This window comes from Zonotrichia albicollis, chromosome 1 (genome assembly GCF_047830755.1).
Source record: "Zonotrichia albicollis isolate bZonAlb1 chromosome 1, bZonAlb1.hap1, whole genome shotgun sequence".
NCBI classification, from domain to species: domain Eukaryota; kingdom Metazoa; phylum Chordata; class Aves; order Passeriformes; family Passerellidae; genus Zonotrichia; species Zonotrichia albicollis.
In genome coordinates, this window is record NC_133819.1 from 126,553,829 (window position 1) to 126,574,483 (window position 20,655).

At 38.8% G+C, this 20,655-nt stretch overlaps 1 long non-coding RNA gene across 1 annotated transcript; it reads left to right on the forward strand.

Annotated features, from left to right (window-relative positions):
* The first annotated feature begins 1,224 nt into the window (after positions 1 to 1,224).
* Positions 1,225 to 19,508, forward strand: LOC141731054 (uncharacterized). Its single transcript, XR_012582965.1, has 3 exons — positions 1,225 to 1,407; positions 10,983 to 11,145; positions 14,985 to 19,508. It is a non-coding gene; the product is annotated as an uncharacterized LOC141731054 (long non-coding RNA).
* Positions 19,509 to 20,655: the final 1,147 nt, after the last annotated feature.

The window sequence follows — 20,655 nt, forward strand, 5'->3', positions numbered from 1 at the left end:
TTCCTGCGTTTTACATTCTTTATACATGATTTAGGAATGCAATACCCGCTCCCTGAGATCTCTCCTGTGGTCATGGCTCTGGAAAACATTGCACCTCTCGTTTGTACTGCACAACTCCTCTGCTTGTTTATCATAAACTCAACACCTTTGGCATGGCACGGGCACGCAAATGAGAGTAGAGCAGCTGAAAGGGGATCCGGGCTGTGCCTGCAAACACGACAGCCCTGGGGCATTGCCCATTGCCCAGGGTAATTACTGCCCTGGGGGCCAATGTTACCACCGCAGTGTGAGTCTTTCCTTGGGATTATATTCTTAGGATGTTAATGAAATTTTTTTCTGTGCTTAGTGGTTTTTTTTGGGGTTTTTTTTCCCCTGCTCTGTCATGTTATTTCAGCCCCACTTTGGGCTGTCTGGAATTAATTTTGAACTTAGTGGTTTTTCTGGATGCTAGTCTTTCCGGAAGTAGTCTCAGATTTGGCAGGGTAGCTCGTATTCCTCATGAATAGAATTAATACATTCAAAAAGCATTTGTGAATGACTAGTTCAGAAGCGATGCAGTGGGGAACTTTTTTGGATCTTATTCTATTTTAAATATGTAGTACTGATAAGAGACAATGCACTAGGTTTTAAAATGCGGTATTAAATCTGAGGAATTTGATTAAATTGTATTTTGAAAATTGCACTACCAAACCAAATATACTAAGTACATAATAACTTTAAACTTTGTTTCACTCAGGATGACAATATTCCTTAACATAGAGCAGCAAAAAAAAGAAAAAAAAGTTAGAAACAAGAGAATTCTAATTTCCAGTTGTTCAGAACACTTTTGTTTTATAGTAGTCAATAGTGTCTGATCATTGCAATAATTTAGTTGCATATGAATGTTTGAATTTATTTAACTAAAGAGTTACTTATTAAGTTTGATACCTGTATGAAGCTCCTTTTATTAAAAAAATGAATTTTTTTTCACATCTAGAATCATTTGATAGTTAAAAGTGCACGTTTTTCAGCTTGCTAGTCTGCTTTCTTAACAGTTTGTGACATTGTTTTATTGTAGAGGTTAACACCAATTTTTTTATTGTTTTATTGTGGAGGTTACCACCAAATTTTTACCAGCCCCGAGGTGCTAGTGAGGTCAGTTTCCAGTTTCACTGTCGAGCGGACAGGATTCCTATCCCATGCCCTTTGAAGAGAACAAGATCTGTTTAGTCACAGTGAGCAGGTATAGGAACGAGGCGTGAGGCTGACTCGTTTTGGCCATTTGGACATTCCAAGGAAGTCAGTGGGACTTCTGGCTGCTGAGGAATGTGGGCTCATTGCCTTCGCGTCACACGGTTCTGTCCGCTCGCAAAATCATCAGGGATGATTGTTGGCTCACTGACGGGAGAGAAGCTGTGTGGGGCTAAGGTGAATTAAAATTGGGTCTGTGCTCTTCCTGGTTTTCTCTTTGTAGTTGCTTTTCCTGTGTGCTCGGTCTGTGGCAATCAGGCTTGGAGAAAGAGCGGCTTTGCCCCGGCTGCTTGTGTCAGCAGAAAGGGCTGAGACTCCATCGCAGGCGTGATGAGCCACCCTGTGGCAATACCCTGCAATTGATGCGAGAGGACGACAAAACTAGTTCCTGAATGTGTAAAACAGTGTAAAGTATTTCCTAGCTTTTTTTTTTTTTGGCATATATTGGTTCCAGCTGTCATGTGTGTTCTGCTTCCGTTTGCTAGTTCTTTATTTTTCCAAAGGATTGTTGTATATATATATTATAGGCCTGATCAAAATCTGTGCAGCCGTTGTAATCCTGTGTGCCAAACCCATGATTTTTGCTCATGCTGGCTGGCTCAGTAGCTTAATTTAACCTTGGACTTGCAGAATTAGGAAAGCCTATTAATGTAAGTCAACTTTATGCAACCTCTGTGAACTTCCTAGCACTTTCTCTGCTGGGAAGGAGAATGCAGGATCTGCTAATTGTGTAACAGGTAGTTCAGCAATGCCACCTTCTGTTGTAAAAGAATAAAACCCAAGAAAATAATCCTATATGTGAGAACGGTGAAATAATCTTATTGAATTGAATGCAGCTTCTCTTGTTCTAGTTCAGTCATAATGTGGTATGTTTTCAAAGCCCCACCTGCCTCCATGATCCTGTGAAACACTGAGGGTAGACTTTCAATCAGGTTATGGGATTTAGGTACTCAGATTTAATTGCACTTCAATTGGATGTAGGCACCTAAATTCCATTGTAGTTTAGAATGCATGCATTCAATCCCATTATATTCCAGTGAGATTTGGACCTTAGTCTGTAAGGATACTGTGAAATCTGTGACTTGGAGGATATTTGTTTTGTGACAAAACAGCCAATTTTCTTTCTCAGCTGTAGAGCCTTCAGTGCTAGAAGTGATGGAGCTTCTTCTAAAGGCAATTTTAAAATTCCTTCCAAATTCTAAAAACTGTGCAATTTTAGAAATGTACAGCTGGATGTTTTGAAAGACTTAAGCATTGAAACTGGGAATTTTGTACTAGCAGAAATTTCATGTGGGCATCCAGATCCTAAGTTGTGATCCTTGTAATTACTTTCAGCAGTTGCCCTGCCATTGTAATGTCTCCACTTCAGAGGGGGTGTATCAGTGTGCGTGGACGTTGTATTTTAATACTTCCTGTGCCTGTTTGATATCAGCACATGTTCAGAAGGACCCTGGTTTTTGAAAAGCTCAAAAACCGTGACCTTTTTCACACATCCTTTGAGAGCTCCTGTCCTTGGGAGGTTGTAATACACCATTTCAGATATCCAGAAAAGACTTGGGGAGAGGTAAGAGACAGGATTTGGATTCCATTGTGGGCTGGTTCTTTGCAGGTTTGGTTTGCCTCTCTGTGATTCACTGCTCTGTAGCTGACTGTGTTCAAGTTTCCTTTGAAATCCTTGTGGGGCACCTTGCCTGTGCAGTGTGGGCTCCTGGAAGCCTGCAGTCCTTGTTCAGAGTTTAAAGTAGCATGCTGAGGACTGGGCTTTCCCAAAGTCCATTTTTATTAGCTGTAGATCTTTATGGTCTCTAGCTTAGGTTTTGAATTTCAGACTTGACCCCTGACCATGACTTCAGGTGTGGGAGACTGACTGCCTCTACGGCACCCCACTGATTACTCCCACCCTGGTAACACCTGTGTAGTATCTTGTGATGCTTGTCATTTACCTTACTCATTATGTCCTGCTACACCTAAATCGGTTTCAATGTGGTATAATGATAGTGATCCCATTATGGAATAAAGGTAGACTTGATTGGCTTTTTGTGGAATAATGGGTTCAGCTGCTGTGTATTAGTCTGGGCAATTCACTGAATTATGAATGGGACTTAACAGTTTTCTGTTCAGGTGTGCCTGCTGTGCTTCTCGCTTAGATGGGAGTCCTCAAGTAAGAAAGCAAAAGCCTCTAAGGAGTTAAAAAATTCTGCCTGCCAGAGGCTAAGTCTACTTTGAATTATAAGGAATATTTCTCTCAGGGATTGCATCTGGATAGAGAAACTCATGGATGTTATGGCCAGAATTTTCAGACAAATGAACTATAAATGTGAACTTTAAAATCATTTGAGTTATAACATTTGGTTCTGGCCAGTAGCAGTTATGGAAATTACTAGAAAATTGTGTCCTTCTCTCTTCCTTCTCATCCTTACCATTAGCATTTTTGGCCCCTGTCCTGGCTGGGTATATCTTGCTTCAGCTTTAAAATGCACAAGTAGTTCTGATCACCAACAGCTCATAATGATGTGTCATTAATAAATAGAATCATAGAACCATCAATTTTAGAAGAGACCTTCAAAATTATCTAGTCCTACAGTCCACCTAACACCAAACTGGATCATCCATCACCAGATCCAGACACTTCTTGAACACCTCCAGGGATAGCGACTCCTCCTCCTCCCCTGAGCACCCTACTCTGGTTCCTGGCTACCTTAACAGTGAAAGAAATTTTTCTAGTATCTAATCTGAATCTCCCATCTCAGCTTAAGGCAGTTCCCCCTGTTCTTCTCACTCCAGGTGTGGTAGAAGAGTCTGGCCCCCACCTCACCACAGCTTCCTTTCAGGGAGTTGTAGAGAGGGATGAGGTGCCCCTTGAGCCTTCTTGAGACCGAACAAACACAACTCCCGCAGCTGCCTCTCATAACACTCATTTCCTAGACCCTTCATGAGCCTTGCTGCTCTTTCCTGGACACACTCCAGCACCTCAATGTCTTTTTGGAAGTGAGGGGCCCAGAACTGGCCACAGCACTTGAGGTGCAGCCTCACCAATGCCAAGGACATGCCAACACTCATCTGCAAATGGAAAGCTGGAATTGTTCAGCCTGGAGAAGAGCAGGGTTAAGGATGCCTTGCCCAGGTGCAGAAATACCTGATGGAAGTGTGCAAAGAAGTTGGAGCCAGGCTTTTCTCAGTGGCTCCCAGTGTCAGGAAATGAGTCAGAGGGCACAAATGGAAATAGAGAAAATTCCAGTTGAACATAAGAAAGCACATTTTTATTGTGAGGGTGATCAAACACTGGAATAGATTGTCCAGAGAAGCAGTTGCTTGATGATATTTAAAACCTGACTGGACACAGCCTTGAGCTACTTGCTCTAGCTGACCCTTCTTTTAAGCAGGGGCTGGACTAGAAGATTTTGAGAGATTCCTTTCATCAGCAACCCTTCTGTGATTTTGTGAGCTTAGAGACCCTCCATCCTCCTGTTGCTGAAGAACAAAGAGGTACCAGCACCATTTCTATTTCTGTTTTCTTAAAAGCATCTATTCTTCAAAGAGCATGGGAGAAAAAATTGTTCTCATTTGCTGTTGTGTCATGAAATAAAATTCAACTTGTGGCAAGTTGACAAGTAATCTTTAAATGTACTTTCTGATACTTTTTTTTTCTGAATAAATTACTTTTTTCTCTCCTTCTTTTTTTCTTCCCTGTAATCATTGTGAAAAGACTATTGTAAGGAAAACCCAGGGAGCATAGAATAAGGAGTTGTTGTTAATTTAGTAGACTACATTAGTAGACTAGATTTCTTTTCAATCTAAATAAAAGTATTGTGCCATAGATTACAGGCATTTAGATTGAGGAGTCATATTCATATACAATAATGAGTTCTTTATATATCTGTGAAGCTTCAAGTTTAAAAATAGTTAGTTTGCTCTTAGCTAAAAGTCGTGATTTTAAATGGTCTTGGTTTTACAGCATTGAACCATTTGCTTGCTTTCACTGCAGGGAGGATGTGGTTCTTTCCCAGTAATACCCTTTTGGATGCAATGGGACCCTGGGTTTTAATGTGATGTGACAGAGCTTCTAGTCCTTTAATACAGCTTTTCTTGAAGGTTTTGGTTTTCCTTCCAAATGCTCTACAGCTTACTGTTTTGTACAGTACAGTGTATTTTAGTATTGATTTGTGACAGCCTGAAAAGTATTTCTTTCTCTGTGGGGTAAGGAGAAGGAACTTGGTCTTGTTAAAACATGAGTGGACACACAAGTGGGACAGACTGTTAATTGTTTCCAGTGTTTCTCTGTGACCTTGGATAAATCACTTAAATTTCACTTTATTGTCGATTCCCAGATTTTGCTATAGGCTCATTCAGCAGATGAACAAAGTTGCAGTGAATATAATCTTCTAAATCTGAAAGGCATCGCTATTACTTGTGCAACACTGTGTTCTGAATTTGAAGCGATGCTTGTCTTTCCTGCACAACACAGCTCTGTTACAATGCGTTCCTTTTGCCCAAAATCACTAATACAGTGCTACAAAGGACAGAGTTCTTTAACTGTGTCCTGTGCACAAAGGATATAAGTTTCATTGTTTTTTAACAATAACGCAGAAACCTTTCCATTTATTTCCAAAGTTCAAATAGCTGCAGTGGTGTGAAACAGCTTTGTCTAGGAGAAACATGTGTCGCATTGATATGGAAATGAGCGCACCCTGTGCTTCAGTAAGTGCCAGGGTGGCAATGTTCAGTACTGCCACACTTAAGTAAGCTTCTGCATTGTGCTCAAATTCTGTTCAGCCAGCCAAAATTCTAGCAGCTTTACCTTCTGTGCTAGAAGTCGAGTTTGAAATAATACTGCTATACCTGACATCCACACATGTAAAGTTGGATAGAATCATACTCTTATCTTTTTCTTGTGAAGTAGCAATATGGAGTTAGTTTTAGATGAGTATTATACAATAGTGTACTTAATTTATTGTAAAAAAAACCCTGCAGAGAATTTACACTTCTGGCTTTGAGGAAGAACAAAATCTCTTACTCAGAAGAATTTTGCTTTCTATTGTTTTCTGTTTATTTAGCCTTTTGGTCTCTTTCTATTTCTACCTTTCTTTGTGAATTGCAATTAAAGGATATGTTGCACACTGACACGTTAATTAAGCATTAACATTTGCAGGTTATTCTAGGACTGGAGGCTACTGTTTAGTGGTTATTGTTCTTGTTATCTTGCAGAGCACACAGGTGTGCTAAACATTTGCAGGGACATTGAAAAACATGATTAGTTTCTGGATGGATTTGTAACTTTATATTGAACAGGAAGAAACGAGTGATGATAAAAACCATTTCAGACAAGCTGATAAGAGAGAGCAAGGGTTATCACAGGAAGATCAATCACTTACTTACCTGAGGCCTTGACTTAGAATTTATTATCAGACAGTATTTATTTATGATGGATGATTACATGGAGCAGACTTTTCTTAGGAGAGATGAGCTCTAGAGGGAATGCCTTAGCAGATCTTAGCTGTGTCAGGTCTCACCGAGGAGTAAGGGTAGGAAGCCTGCAATCACAGAAACTGTGAGGCAAGGCTGCCTCACAGTGTTTTCTGCACCACTTTTCTTGCTGTCATCTGGACATGGTTCCAGGGTCTGAAATGCCAATACCTTCCTTCTGAGCTGCCCACATGCCTAATTTCCCAGTGAGTGTAAGAGTAAGGGAGGGAGGCAGAAGTTGGGATGGCCCCAGCTTGCTGGTAGGATACAGCCATGCCTCACACCAAGGCTGGGCAGAGTTTCACCTTGGAACATAGACACAGCTGATTGCTGGCATATTGCAGCATTCCCCAAAACTCAATAATTTTAAATGAAGGGGAAAATTGGACAATTGTATGAGTGAATAATATCCTTTATGTGCTCATGAGGAAGGCAGTCATTAGGATGCCTTTTGGATGAAAACATTGCTGTGGCTGAATGTAGAGGGAAGGGCTGGTGTGGTAAGTGTAGGGTGAGGTGGCAGAAAACAAGGGTGGCTGTAAGAAAGGTAAGCAATGTTAGGTGGAGATTTGCTGTCAGAGCTGTAAATGGGTATTTCAAAGGAGACGTGATGGAACAAAGCCAATATTAGAACAGTCAGGTTTTAATCAGAAACCAATATTGCCTTTCACCACTACAGGCACTAATACCCATATCCCCATAAATGCATACTATTGGCATAATTAAAAAAAAACCCTTATTTTTGATGATGTTACTTTTGTAAGTGTTCCTAAATGGTCTCATGTTATTCTCACTCACTGTATGATAGTGCAGTTTCAGTGTGAAGACCTTGATTTATTAGCTCCACAATTGACACTGCAAATTGTTTTAATCTTTTAATTAAGGTATGAAAAAAAGTAGTTGGAAAATTTGAAGTATAATTTAAGTGGGGTTTTAAAAGATACATTTTAAAATCTGTAAAAATAGGTAATACAATAAAAGGTAAGAAGTTTCCATTTAATTGGCAACCCATTAATTGTTTTCCTTTGTGTATAAAAACATTTTAGAAGGGAGTTCTTCTAGTTAAACTATATTAAGGGTAGAATTGTAGACTTTATCAAATGTCTTTTTTGGAAAAAGAAAATGTACCTGGAATGGATTAAAGCTATTGTTTTCCCTAAGTTTATGGTCTGATATCATTTTGCTGGAAACTAAACAAGACAAATAGACATAAAAGGGCAGAAAACAACAAAAACTGATGTTGCACTTTTTATTGTTGATGCTGATTTTTATCTTTCAGCTTCATGAATTAGAATGACAGGTACATTATGCCATTGCTGCATGCAGCTCAAAACCCAGGCTAACCTGCATCAACCACCTTTCAGGGCATGGGTTGACAATGAAAGAAAAAGAGATTCTGTCTTGGTTGGCTAAAACAGATTTCCACCAAAAAGAAAAAGTGAAATAGGGAACAACAAAAGCAAACCACAGCAAGAAAAATAAAAGGAAGAAATGTTACATATAGGACCCAAATGCTGTATTCTGGATGGTGTTGCAGGTTAATCTAAAGAGCAGTGAACAATTTGGGACAAAGGGAGCTGGCCTTTTCTTACTCTGTACAATGTAGAATACAGGATTTTACACCACAATTTAATACCTTGCCTGGTATTAAATGGAGCTTCTTTGGTGTGAAATGAATTTTGTGATGTAATTTGAATGTAGCAATCTGACTATTGTGCAAGAGAGATGGTTGAGAGGAAGCATAAATAATAACCTTGCTATTTCTTTCTGACATGTAGATCATGCTGCACATTAGATGATGAAGATCTTTCTGTCCTTTGATATCCTGTGCTCTCACAACAAATTATTGTACATCAAAGAAATGAGCTCTGAGTCAAAAATGATAGTAAAAGTGATGAGCTAGAAAATAATGTAAAGAGGTAGTACCTATGAAATTACTGCAAATGTCTGAAGAAATGGGGTAAAGGAAATTGCTCACAAATTTGTTCAAATAACTTAAGCTGCTGTCTGAAAAATAAATAATCTGGGATATGACTATTAAAAATGGAATGTGATTAGAAGCTAAAATTTTTGGTGCACTCTGTCTGGTACTGCATTACAAGCCATCTTTCCTTAATCTCCTTCCCTGATGAAAGTTTTAGAAAGATTGTTGTGGGGGCAAGTAAAGGGCAAAAGGATTGCCAATATCATAAATCATCCTTCTTATCTAAATCATGGGTCCTTTTCCAGCCATATCAATAGTGGTTTGAAGCTGGCTTCTTCAGGAGATGATTCAGTGGTCTATTTGGTATGAATTGATTGTTTTGTTCTCATTCCTGTTAGACACTTACATTTAAAAAAAAAGATTGCTTGGAGTGATAGCACCCAACTGATACCAAGGAATAAGCAGTGGTTGAGGATTCATTGCACAGAAAATTGTAGTTAACATGGCAGACAGTCCTTTTAGGAAAAATTAAAGTGAGTGATGTAGGAAAAAGTTGAGTGATGTAGAGTAGTGGGAAAATGTGTCCTTTTTGCTGACTGGTTTCTTGTGCATCTGGTCTACTGTCACATCTTTCCTACCTACCCTCTCAGGAACAAGGCTTCTTACCTTTGTTTAGCCATCTAAACAAAGTTTTGTTCAAAGTGGATATCCCTAGTAGCTTGCACTAAACAAAAGCATTTTCAGAGGACTTCAGTTTTTCTGAGATAACCTTTCTTTGAGATTCTTTTTGGATCATTTTGCATAGGTTTCCATGTACATAAATCTTGCTCTCCAGTTCATCCATGGCTGGGTCTTAGTTTTGATTTTATGGCCACTGAGGAAACGCATGCAAGAACTCTCAAGGAAAATGACATTTGGGTTAAACTTTTCCATGAGAGCTACAAGATTAAGAGCAGTGATGAACAGAAGATTTATTATGTATTTTTCCTGTTAAAAAAAGAAAAGCAAAAGAGGAGAATGTGACATTTTAGTGAGTGTTAAATATTCATGCTGAAAATGTTAGTGATGAAACTCACTCTGAAGGCAGCAAGCAGTGTTTCCTGTCACTTAAGAGCATGGACTTTCCATGACTTTCTGCAGTGAAAGCTTGTCTGTAATAACTTTTCTTTCAGGGGCCTCAAATTAGTTGTTGAGGTGTCTGTTTCAGTTATGGAGTCAAGAAAATGGGGAAAATAGTACTTTCTATCTCTCTCAGAAGTAACATTTTGTCTCAGAAAATGTTACTTAAGAATTCAGTGTTGAATTACAGGTCAACAGTGGTAGGTATGTGCTGTATGTGTTCAAAGGTCCGGACTAGCACCAAGATCTCTTGAAGTGGGTGTTATAGACCTAGATACCTAACTATCACATTTAAATCAGCCAAGACAGAAGTTTTTAAGTTTTTCAGTTGCTGCTTTTGACCCTTCCCTTGTGCTTTCTGCTTTCTTTTTTGCCTTAATTTTTCTTTTCTCTCTTTTTTTTTTTAATTTTATTTTTTCATTTTCAGAGGGAAAATACAGAGGAGAAGGGTTACTCTGAGCTGTGCTCTTGGTTATATATTTGGATGTTATGGGAAATTGAAAAACAAATTATTGACATGTTTTGTTAAAGATCCATGTGTCTGGACCAGATGTTTGTTCTAGAGCCAGTGCTGCTAATGAGGAAAGAGGTAACTAACCATAACGTGATTGATTTCTGGGTGAAGGTCCATCTTTGCCTCTACCCCCAGCAGCTGTATGTATTTTCTGTATTGCAGAGAATTCACATTTATTCACATTGAAAAGAATATTATATAGCCTGTCCACTACCAGGACTTAGGGAAGAAAATATGCTGGTGAAGACCAACCAACAGATTAGCACTCTTTCTTTAGGACCACATCCATCGTTTTTTATTAAATGTACCCAGACAAGTGAGTTTCTTTGATTATACTTATTTTACTGCTTCTATTGCCTTGAAGTCTGAATTGTGATTGCTTAGATAAATGCACTGAAACACTCTCTGTTCCCACTTTGGCTTCCTGAAATAGCTCATTATGTTTTTCAGTGAGATACTGTTTTGCAATTTACAGCATCAGTCTCAATTGTGTGAATCTCTACACATATCTCAGCAACCTCTTCAGGAGCAATGGGTATGGATGCCATTTCCTTCTGCTTTCCAACAGTGAAAGAATAATGCTCTCACAAAGCTGTGTGAAATTAGAAGACTATCTTTTTCTGTGCTAACTTCCTATTGTCATGTGTGATTTTAAGTCAGTGTGGTTAAAGAAAAGGATGAGGCATCCCAGCTTTCTGGGTGGTCTGAAAAAAATCTGTTATCTCCCCTCAGGTTTTTCTACAAACATACTTGAGCTTTTCTTTAAGCCTCATATCTGAATTTGAGAATCCCCATAAAGGAAAGGAAGATTCAAGAAGTCTCTGAATGGAAATTTTAAAAGCTGGAAATAGGACTAATGGAATCTCAGTGGGTGTCCCTAAAAGATAATGTAGTGGTAGGTGCTGAATAGAGCATGCTGTATGATTTGCTGATGAATGCTGGGATATTTGCTTAGAGGTAGGATCAACCCCACTGAGAGCAGATCAATAATTCAGGCATTCTCCTGGGTGACAAAACTGCTGTCTTCCTGTAGCTGAGTCAGTGCTGAAAGGTGTAACAAGCTACCTTGTATGTTTTCAACCGGACTTTTAAAATAAAAGGCAATAAATTTATTATTTATTTTATGAAGTCATAAAAGAGGAACAGTATGTAATGAATTGTCCATCATTTATTTTCAAAAAGGGTTTCTAATGGAAAATTAGCACTAATTATCACTGAATTTAATCACACTGGGGAAAAGTTGCCATTTTTCCAAAACTTTTAGATCTTGTTCATAGTTATTTAACACTTTAGATTTCTATATCAATATCACCTGTAGTGTCTCCACCTTTTTTTAAAATTACTTCCATTATGAACTATAGGTGTTTATAGGCAAAATTTTGAATCTTGACTAACTAGTCCCACTTACAGAACAAATTTCTCCTTTTTGCTACAAAAAATACGGCATCACATTAACTGTTAGGAATGTATATTGCTTTCTTTAATCTCTTTCTCCATGTTGGCCTGTCTTAGCATTTTCTTGTTCAGCAGAAAAAGTTTTGAGATTTTAGAGAGTTTGGGGTGGTTTTTTTTGTTGCTAGTCTCATTCTAAATTTATCCCTATTTAATTGCTGTCTGCTTGCTTAGTTTAAAACTCTTCTGTTCTTGATTGCATTTGCTATGATCTTTGGCTATGTTTTCAGTTAAGTATAGTCTGACAAATTTGTTGTTTCTATTTTTGCCTGCTTTTTTTTCTAATCCTTAAAACTAAAGCAAAGCAAAATTTACCTGATCTTTAGTTAGGTTAGCATCCCAAAAAGGAAAAAGACATTGTTAAATAAATGGGTTCATATTGGTTTTGAGAGAACTGTCTTCTATTTCTACTTAATTTGCTTCAATATGTTCGAGTCCATTAAATTATTTCCATATTTATTTCCATATTTATTATTATTTCCATATTTTCCATGGGAAAAAACCAAAAACTTTATTTATTGCAGATTAATAAATTGTGTGTCATTGCACTGACACATATAAATTTGCATTTGATGCAATTAAATACTCTCTATTTTTTATCCTGAATGCAGAGGATGCTTCCAAGGATCATGACAGTAAAAACTTGACACCAGTAAAGTACATGAAATTGACTGGTTTACTTTTAAAAAGTCTTTAAAGATTTCTCTAGACACTTCTGTACATGCTTCTGCAGGCTGAAAAGACTTTTATTCTCAGAAACTCTCTGTAATGGACTGAGACATCAGGGCTTTTTAGCACTGATAAAATAACACCCTGTCAAATACTTGATGATGGAGGGAAGGTAAGTTGATCACTCAGTTGACAGACAAAATCATAGTCTTAAGATTTCAGGGCAGAGGGAAAATGTTGCTTTTGTTAATGCTTTCTCTCACCTTTAGGTGCCAAGAAGTCAGGTGATGTAAAACGAATCTTTTTAGGAGATAGGTTTTTGCCCAAAGCCACTTTTACATTTCTGGCTTTTACTTAGCTCATGCTTAACTCTTTTAACCTAATCTTTTGGTAGAACACGAGCTAATTTTCTTTGGAGGGAGTTTCTCAGGTGGTGCTTACTTTTTTTCAATGACAGCTTTCTCATGCTGAGTTTTGAGCCATGCTTCTTTGGGCCCCAGTCATGTCTCAATGCTTCTAATAGATTTTTATAAAGTTTGTAATAGAAAACACTAGGAAAGCTTCTGTGGTCTCAGTGACTGCCACTGGTGGTCTAAGAGTTGCAGTTGCTGCAGTTGTAGGGCATTTTTGTTCCCCTCTTTCTCGGCAAGGATCTACATCTGGTCATTTGAACCTCTGATAAAGGGATGGAGCACTGACTATTGGGTTCCTTTTATTCCTGTTATTCAGCCATGCACACCCATCAGTCACTTGTGGTCGGTCTGCTGTGCACAGGAACACCACCTGTGCCCATCTTTCATTACACTACACTCTGTGCCTTGCTAATGACTCTGCAGTATGCATGGACAGTGCTGGTTTTGATCTGACATTTGCATTTGCACTCATTTCAAGGCCCTTTTGTACTGCCAGAGCAGCGGAACAGACAGTGGTGGCATGTATTCTACAGGTTAAGCCCCCTCTAAATAGCAAGGGTTTGGTTCTGTCACCTGACTCATTTCAGGTAAAAGTGCTTGTAGGTTCAGTGTATTTGTTTACGTAACAAAGTGCTGTTTATGTGAGAAGGGATGACAAAATTGGGTTGCTTGTGCTTGTTCCCAGTGTTAGGATATTAACTCAGTCTGCTATGAAAGAAGAGCTGTCATAAAAGAAATGTTTGATTCTGGGAGAGAAAGAAGAAGTCAGTAGGATAACACACCTTGAGGAACACAAGCAGTAATTATACTTCATTATTTGTCAATATTTCCCTTCTGTAATATAGAGCTGTGTTGGCAAAATTGGTTGCAGAGCTCGGGATTAGCTCTAGTGGGTTGCTGGCATCCAGGTAAACTGGATGGCTTAACTAATGTGAACTGAGTGTGATTGGTAGCAGGAAAACAGAAGGCAATTTAATCAATGTGGGGGCCTGAATACATGTTGTATTGTGAGATCAGTGTGTGTCTAAGTTACTCCAAGCGAGCTGCAGCTGCAGGGTCCTTAGTTGGGCAACAGCTGTAGCTCGTGAGGGTAACTGAGATAAATAGGGGTGGGTCAAGAGCCCAAGAGGAGCCCCTGAGAAGATAGAAGAAGAGCCCCGGCAGAGAGGGAAGAACAACGCTGCAGCCAAACAGAGAGAGAGAGAAGGTATGGAATCCCCCGGACAGCCGAGAGCTGTGACAGCCTGAGAGCTGGGACTTTACATGTATAGCAGCCAGAGAGCAAAGATTACAACAAATCAAAATGCCTTCTATTGCATTTTCAAAGATGTTCCCCATAGAAGAAAACATTGCTTTGAAATGTATTTATTGAGAAGAAGTTGCATCCACAGGGCTCATATTACCTCTGAAAACTTGAGACTAAAAGTTTGAGAGGAATCTCTGTGCATAAGAGACTCTACACTTCTGAGCTACATTTTCCCAGCATGCATAATTCTAAATTTTGAGTGATGGAAATGACTAAGGGCATTTGAAGAGTGAGACATTGAGGAGTGTTGTCATATTATATTAGTTATGGGTAATAGCTGCTGACTTTGGAACAGTGATATGAAAATTAGACCACTTCAGAAGCTCAGTTTGGAAGCTTGGAGAGTCATGCAAGGTGACAGATCTGTACCAATGTAGGAAATGTCTTGGAGGCAGATAACTGCTGTTTCATGCATAAGTAGTCAGAGTCCCAATATTTTTTCTATGCAAATCAATGTCAAAATTCAGGTTAACCTGATTGGGATCATCTCCTTGCAGGAAAGGATTTTCTGTTGCTACATCACAGATAAGAGTTATAATTGCATTTTAGATGGAGAAAAGTTATGAATTCCATAATTTACATAATATGTTGAATCTAGTGGCCCTAGGAAAGTTCTTAATATCGGTTATTGTATGTATAGAACAATTCTTGTACAGAGGAACAAATGAGGAAGGTGCTCTTCTGTGAATTTAGGAAGGCAATTTGAATTGGTATGCATGGTGTGCATTTGTGCTGATCCTGCATTATGCATTTCTCATGGATGTATCACTAACTCTCCTTACATTTGGTGAGAATACTTTGAACATTCCAGCAAACTGCTTGCTCATCTTTGGTAGTTTGCCTAAAACAGTGTGATCTCCATAGCTAATGATGCTTAAGGTTTTTTTGTTGCAGCTCATCCCTCATCTACATGGGGTCACCTTTGCCACTTTTGAAGAAAGACTCCCACAAAAGAAGAGTGTTCAGGAGACTTCGGCAGAGATCTGCAATATGTCTCAGGGAGGAGGGAAGATTCTCTCTAATCTGTGCTATAAGTAATAAAATGTGGCCAGGCAAATAATTTTTCTTCTCTGGGAAAGTTCAAATAAACCGTAAGGGAGATATCTTGTACTCATCCAGCATATAAAAACCCTCATGTTCTCGTTCATTTGCAAGTTGATAATAAAGAATTTATTTTGTGTCTTGCATATTTATCATTTTTGGATGTCAGAAGTATTGCTTTCTGTTATAATTTTAAAAGATTTTCTGGTAATCCCCCCATGTCTTCCAAGGATGTTATGTATTATACCAGGAAAAGAATTCTTTTGGTATCATAATATAATCTGTATCTTAGAATGTAACTAACTGTATTCACAAAAAACTCTTTTTTAACATCTGGTTATCTTGATTAGGAGTGTTGCCAATGTAAACATAATTTTCAAATGGGAAAATTTCATAGATATGGAATTACCATGGACTATGTAGTGGCTTCCTGAACACAATAAAGTATATCAGTGCTAAGATTTACATAAGCTGTGTCTAGTTTGGAAGAAGTATGTGTTGCAGTGAGGCTGCTTTAGTGGGTTGTTTTGCTCAATACAGAACACTCAATGGTCTTGGCAAATACATAATTTCAAAGTTACTTCCCCTGATTTTTCTCAGTCTTTTACCTCATTCACCTTTCCAAACAGTGAGACTCCTCTTACAAGAATGGATGTAGTGTTATTACCAAAATTAGTCATTAGCTGATAAATCCAGACATTAATGCAATTTTTTTGAGCAATGAAAGTTATAGAAATGCTTTGCTGGATGTGCTCTTTCAAAGTAATTTCTTTGCTGCTTTGTTCCAGTGCCACTTTTTGCTTTTGTAAAACCTGATTTTCTTTAAGTGGTCTGACAGAAAAAATACATGGGCTGCTCTTTAGGTTATTGCTCACATTATTTTAGGATTAAAATGAGAATGTTGTGTTTTCCTGTGCTATCAAGTATTTACAGGGATATGCATCCGTGATTATTAGCCTTTTTTAAGAATGTAAAAGGAAGCAAAACCAGAAAAATGAACAAACTTTGAATAAATGAATTCCTATTGTTATGTCTTGTATATAGCTCCATTCTGTAAGTAGTAAGGGTCAAGCTGATTTTAAGTACACAAGAAGTGTGCAATTTTTAGTACTTAAAGTTTTGATTTTGTGTCTTTAGACAGCTCTAGTCCCTATTTATTTATATTTCAAGCAAAGTATAATACACCTAAAACTCAAAAATAAAAATGGAGCATAATATGCACTGAAGCTGTATCCATTATGTGATGGTAGGTGTTGGTTATGACAAGATTGATTGTATTATTACCTGGCCTACTTTTGGTGTAATTTCTGTCTTAATTTTCATAATCGTTCCCTTTCTGAATATTTGTCTAAAAGGAGCTTTAGAGATAAAATAGTGGGGAGAATTTTTTCTTTTCAAAGCAAACACTTGGCTTCTCCCCTAGTAAGTGCTACTGGTCTGTTCACATTTCTCTTTTGATAACTCTGGGGTAGATGGGTTAAGCTGCAGCAAATCTTTAGTGTATACTGTTTTGCATATTTAATTATGTCTGTTCTCTGATAGACAATAAGAACCTTAACATTACCAGTTCTGCAGTCTAAAGTTATTTATTGCATTTTTTTTCACAAATGAATACAATGATAGTACAATGAAGCTTCTTTTATGGAATCAGGTTGTTGATTTTTGCCACCTTTTGAAAAGCTTGAAAACAATAGGAAACTCTTGAATTTTGTGCATTTGCATGTACTTGGAGAAAGTACTTTTAAATAGGACAGCACTGTATCATTTTAAAGCACTGAAGAGGAAGTAATACAAAATCAACCAGGAGGATAATCTCTGACATTTACAAATATTTATAATGGCATTAGTTCCAAATAAGCTAGCTGAGGCAATTTGAACCTGTAGACCTGAACAAATAAATAAACATGGTTTGCCATAAGCTTTTTCAGAAATGTACCAATATTGCTGTGGAGCTTTGTGCATCCAAATAAGTAAGGAGGTCTAGCAGATTTCTCTTCAGAAGGGGCTCCCTTCAGTCTAGACACTGTCTGCTTTATTAGGAAGCATTTCACAGGTAAAAATATTATGTCACAGGATTTCTGGGCTTTCTTGAATTTGTGCTGCAGTGTTTTAGAGCTGGTCTAAAACTAATGGGTTTACTAAAGACTTGGAGACAGAGCTTAGAAATTAGTTTTGATGAAATGTCTCACATTAGCAGGTCTGGCAATAGTTTCCTTTGCTTGCCCATGAAATACCTTTGTTCTTTATGCAACTCCGTGCAATGGTTAGAATGTGCAGCAAGTGTGGGCCAGACCTTGCACTTGATCCCAAACTGACTTTGCCAAATTCACTGAGCCCAAGCCAATGCTGAAGCAGTTTCCCACAGCTCTGAGGAGTGCAGGAGCATACCAACTGAGCTGTGTAAATTTTTAGTGTCAGCTGAGTGTTCACTTAGGAAGGAGAGTTAAGCATGGGTCTGCCTGCTTGTGCTTAGCACCTGTCCCCTGCCAGAAGGCCAACGGCATCCTGGCCTGTATCAGGAATAGTGGCCAGCAGGACCAGAGGAGTGATTCTTACACTATACTCAGCACTGGTGAGGCCACACCTTGAGCCATGCGTCCAGATCTGGGCTCCTAAATTTAGGGAGATTGTTGATGTTTTGTATTGTGTCTAGAGAAGGATGATGGAGCTGGTGAAGGATCTGGAACACAAGTACTGTGAGAAATGGCTGAGGGAGTTGGGGGTCTTCAGCCTGGAGGAAAGGAGGCTCAGGGGAGACCTTGTCACTCTTTACAACTGTCTGGAAGGAGAATGTAACACAAGGGGGGTCATTTTCTCCTCCCTGGCAACCATCAATAGGACGTAGTCTTAAGCTGCACCAGGGGAAGTTTAGGTTGGACATTAGGAAAAAATTTTTACAGAAGGAGTAATTGGGCATTGGAATGAGCTGCTCAGGGAGCTGGTGGAGTCATCATCTCTGGAGGTGTTTAAGAAAAGAGTGGATGTGGCTCTTGGTGCCATTGTTTAGTTGACATGGTGGTGTTACATCACTTAGGTTGGACTAGATGTTTTTCCAGCCTAGTTGATCATGTGATTCTGTGTGTGTCAGGAGTCTGAAGGCCAAAAGATTTTGAGGACTAACCAGCAGACATTGCAACAAGTCATGCTCAAGTGTGCTGAGTGGGGTTGACCACTAGCAGAGACCCTTCATAGGACAATATACATCTGGGTCCCAAGTCCCTGCATCAGCTGTGTTCCTATAACTTCTAGCCCTCCAAACTCAACTCCAAAACCTAAATATTTGCCCTGAGAACCATCTAAGATTTAAGTTAACCTGATGTGGTGTTCAAAACTAGAAGCTTGCTTTAAAAGTAGGGAATTTACAGAAGCACAGCTGAGAGTTAAATTTGTCTTGTGAAGCCTTTATTTCTGGTAGTAATGTTTAAGATGGAAAAAACCCAGCTTGACTTCCTGTTCCCCAGAGTGAATTTGTGGGCCTGAGATTTAGAAGAAAAAGTAACTGTGCTGGTATATTGAGATATTTAACCTGCAAATCTATAAGAAGACAAAAATGCAATTCTCACAATGCTTTGGTTGCATTTATTTAGAGGAAAACCACATTTAGAAACTACAAACAGTGCTAAATGCCAATTGTAAGATGCATGCATTAGTGCTGATTTCCTGCTACCATCTGTTCTGTAACAAAAAGGCAGTCTCAGTTTCTGGGTCAGAAACAAGGCTCTGGTGATAACTTTGTACTTGGAGGATATCATGTGCTTTAAACCAATTCACTCCTGTGGTGCTGTGCAGTAGGAGGTTGTCTGAGAAGTTTAAGATAACCCAGGACAATTTAAATCACACAGTTTTAGCAAGAGTTTGTTAGTTTTAAACACTAGCACAATGTGGCTGAGGACTATGTGTAGATTGATTCTTCAAAGGTTAGTGCACATCTCAGTAGGACCTGGAGGCTTCTTGGAAATGGTTTTATGTTTATTCTTTTTCAAAACTTCTTTATAAAACTTTCCAACTGGGTGATACTTTCTGGTTTATACCAAACTTTTGTAATGGTGAAATTTAGAGTACAGGATGATCATCCATCGTATCTGTAACTGCAGCTACAGCCTCTTCGAATATAAATCAGTTGTCCCATTTTCTGTATTATTGTTTAATGAATAACAGCTTCTTGTAAAAGATGGCACACAAGTAATCCTCTGAGTTAACAGCATACTATATATTCAATATTTTTACAATTGAGTTTTAATAGGTACCTGAAAGGGCAAATTATTCCATTGCCACAGTGTGTGCTTTAATGGTTTTGTGTCTATGGGGTTTGTGGGAACTAAAAGACTTGCTTCTTGTTACCAATTTTCTGAAATTACTCTTCTGGCCTATTTTTTGTCCTGTCTTTTGTTCTTTTTCCAAATGAACTTCATATATTCTTCATGAAATAAAAAAGATACTATCACCTAAGCATTTTCGTTTGCTGGAGTGCTGCTGTATCAGGTTTAGTTTGGGTTGTTTAGGAGAAACCCAGGAGATCAATATTTACAAATATCACCACTTTGGAGATGACTTTTGAAAATTCTAAGTAAGGGTGGGAATAACTTGAAATTGGCATAAGAAAAGTCACCAGCATTGAATGAGGATATAGTCTTCCTTATGTGAAGTCTTCCTTCCTCTCTCTACTGGCAGCCTAGGGAATGGAGCGTGGGTTGGAATTCACTCGCACTGGGACGTTTCATCTGAGAATAAAGGAAACCCACAGGACACACAGGGTGGTCCTAATTTCCAGTCTGGTGTTGGAATTGTCACGCATCTTCCATAAGAGTCAGGGAACACTGAAAGTCAACATCTTCTACACAAGAATCAAGGGAAACTGAGATTTCAGGCCCAGTTCCTGGGGAGTGGCACGTGCTTTGCTTGGCTGGATCACCAGATAAGCACAGGTGTGCTTCCCTGGAATGGGCTGCAGTGACCTGTTTCCTCTCATGTGTGGAATGAGTGGGCTTCTTGGAACCCCTACTGCCTGTCACTGCCTGTCACTGTTCCCAGGTGGTGCCCTGTGGGCTGGGCTGCTATGCTGATGCAGGGCAGTGGGCCTGTATTCTTCCCTCCATGCCAGTGTCAGCACTTCTAACGTTTTCAGAGACTGGAGTACTTAAGCTTGTCTGCCTTGTCTTGTCTTGCTCTGGATCTTTCAGGTTCAGTGGTGGCCTCCCATATTTAGCAACCTGTAATGTTGACAGGTAGATTTAGTCATCTAATCATATGTTATGATAGAAAGTAACTGCTTGGATTGCAGTCTTTGACATTCAGTGCATTTTCTGGAACTTTCTGAGTAATTTTCTGTCTTCTTTTTTTCTCCTATTAACCTTTGAATGCTAGAAATTGAATCCTGTTTTTATTCAGAGAAACATGATCAGTGGCTCAGCAAGGCTGCACATATCTCAAACACTTGTGAGTTTACCTTGCTGTAATGGAAGCTGAGGACAGAATCCAAATGGAATGATTAGAGCTAATCCTTGGAAATAAAATTAAGTTCCCA